The sequence below is a fragment of the Hippocampus comes genome, unplaced genomic scaffold (genome assembly GCF_001891065.2).
Source record: "Hippocampus comes isolate QL1 unplaced genomic scaffold, H_comes_QL1_v1.1 scaffold158, whole genome shotgun sequence".
In the NCBI taxonomy this organism is placed as follows: domain Eukaryota; kingdom Metazoa; phylum Chordata; class Actinopteri; order Syngnathiformes; family Syngnathidae; genus Hippocampus; species Hippocampus comes.
Genome location: NW_017805548.1, coordinates 2491757 through 2494256, shown reverse-complemented (window position 1 = coordinate 2494256; position 2500 = coordinate 2491757). Strand labels below are relative to the sequence as shown.

The following is a 2500-nucleotide window of genomic DNA, read 5'->3' as shown; positions in this document are numbered from 1 at the left end:
GTCCTCAGCCTTGTCAAGTGCTGAGAGCAGTGGAAGAGGCCCCTGAGCGCAGCGGCAGCGTGGCACAGCGATAGCGTGCTGGGTCCATAACCCACAGGTCGATGGATCGAAGACATCCTCTGCTGTCTGGACTTCCCACTAGAATCTGTGAAACTTCGACTAAACAAGCTGTGGAAGTCTTTTTAAGTGTTGCTCTTGGGACGTTTGATCTGAATACCAACATTCAGGGTAATCTTGTCTGAGCTCCCCTTTTTTTTAACGTGATAAAGCCAACTTGCATACGAGGCGAACAGCCTCAAAGACAACCAGCACAGTCCAGTTGCAAATTCGTCGGGTCCACAGCCTTGTCAGGCGCTGAGAGCAATGAAAGAGTCTCTTGAGCTCAGCAGCAGAGTGGCGCAGCGGTAGCGTGCTGGGCCCATAACCCAGAGGTCGATGGATCAAAACCATCCTCTGCTAGCTGGATTTCCAGCTAGAATCTGTTAAACTTATGATAAACAAGCTGTGGAATTCCTTTCATGTAATTCTCTTGAAAAGACCTATTGGAGTCCTGAGGTGAAGAATGGTTTTCTCATATATTCTGGCGTGTTGGAATTTTCCCCTTTTCAGGTTACTTAACTGAAAAAGCAAACATGAGTTTACAGTCTTGATTCCTGTGAAAGGCAAAGAGAAAGAAATTTAGGGAAGAACTCTAATGGGTCCTGATACCTTATGGCAGCAAGAGAACTGAATAGAAACAGAAATTCAAATTGTTCCTATTTGTGCCAAAGGAAGCACTTTCTTTCACCCTCGATGCTTGTATGGGGTACAAATAAACTCGAACAGGAAGACAGCCAAGATTTAAATGGCAGCGATGGGATTTGAACCCACACCTCCTGAGAAACTGGAGCCTAAATCCAGCGCCTTGGACCTCTCGGCCACACTAACTGTCAAACTATGTCGAAAAACTGCACTTTGTTGGCATATTGAATAAGCATTGGGACACCTGCCGTGTGGTCTGAACACCAGTATCCAGCGTAGTCTTCTCTGATCTCCCCTTGTTTTTTACGTGATAAAGCCAACTTGGATAAGAGGCGAACTGCCTCAAAGACAACCACTGCAGTCCAGTTGCAATTTGGTCAGGTCCTCAGCCTTGTCAAGTGCTGAGAGCAATGGAAGAGGCCCCTGAGCTCAGCGGCAGAGTGGCGCAGCGGTAGTGTGCTGGGCCCATAACCCAGAGGTCGATGGATTTAAGCCATCCTCTGCTGTCTGGACTTCCCACGAGGATTTGTGAAACTTAGGCTAAATAAGCTGTGGAATTCTTTTTATGTGTTGCTCTTGCAAAGAGCAATTGGAGTCCTGAAGTGAAGAATGGTCTTCTCCAAAATTCTGGCATGTGGAAGTTTACCCTTTCTCAGTTCACCTCCCTGAAAAAGGAAAATTTGTTTTCCTTCACTAGTCTCATTCTCAGTCCAAGGTTTCGTGACCAGATAAGTTTACAGTCTGGATTCCTGGGAAAGGCAAAGAGAAAGACATTTAGGGAAGAACTTTGATGGATGGGTCTGATACCTTATGGCAGCAAGAGAACTGAAAAGAAACAGAAATTCAAATTGGTCCACTTTGTGCCAAAAGAATCACTTTATTTCACCCAAGAAGCTTGCCTGGGCCACAAAGAAATACGGATAGGATGACAGCCAATATCGAAATGGCAGTGGTGGGATTTGAACCCACGCCTCTTAAGAGACTGGAGTCTGAATGCAGCGCCTTGGACCGCTCAGCCACACTACCTGCCACAAGAGATCTAAAAACTGCACATTGTTGGCACATTGAATAAGTATTGGGACATCTGGCGTTTGGTCTGAACACCAACATTCAGGGTCGTCTTGTCTGAGCTCCACTTGTTTTTCACATGATAAAGCCAACTTGGATACGAGGCGAACGGCCTCCAACACAACCAGCACAGTCCAGTTGCAAATTGGTTGGGTTCACAGCCTTGTCAGGCGCTGAGAGCAATGAAAGAGTCTCTTGAGCTCAGCAGCAGAGTGGCGCAGCGGTAGCGTGCTGGGCCCATAACCCAGAGGTCGATGGATCGAAACCATCCTCTGCTATCTGGACTACCCGCTAGAATCTGTTAAACTTATGATGAACAAGCTGTGGAATTCCTTTCATGTAATTCTCTTGAAAAGACCTATTGGAGTCCTGAAATCAAGAATGGTTTTCTCATATATTTTGGCATGTTGGGATTTTCACCTTTTCAGGTCACTTACCTGAAAAAGCAAAAATGAGTTTACAGTCTGGATGCCTGGGAAAGGCAAAGAGAAAGACATTGAGGGAAGAACTTTGATGGATGGGTCTGGTGCCTTATGGCAGCAAGAGAACTGAAAAGAAACAGAAATTCTAATGGGTCCATTTTGTGCCAAAAGAATCAATTTATTTCACCCAAGAAGCTTGTCTGGGGCACAAAGAAATTTGGACAGGATGACAGCCAATATAGTAAATATTCTCTAGTGCGGACTCGTGT

At 45.7% G+C, this 2500-nt stretch overlaps 3 non-coding genes across 3 annotated transcripts; 2 read left to right on the top strand and 1 right to left on the bottom strand.

Moving 5' to 3' along the window:
- Positions 1–387: 387 nt before the first annotated feature.
- On the top strand, positions 388–459 carry trnam-cau (transfer RNA methionine (anticodon CAU)). Its single transcript has one exon. It is a non-coding gene; the product is annotated as a tRNA-Met (tRNA).
- Positions 460–1685: 1226 nt separating this feature from the next.
- On the bottom strand, positions 1686–1767 carry trnal-cag (transfer RNA leucine (anticodon CAG)). The gene has a single exon. It is a non-coding gene; the product is annotated as a tRNA-Leu (tRNA).
- A 248-nt stretch (positions 1768–2015) lies between these two features.
- On the top strand, positions 2016–2087 carry trnam-cau (transfer RNA methionine (anticodon CAU)). The gene has a single exon. It is a non-coding gene; the product is annotated as a tRNA-Met (tRNA).
- Positions 2088–2500: the final 413 nt, after the last annotated feature.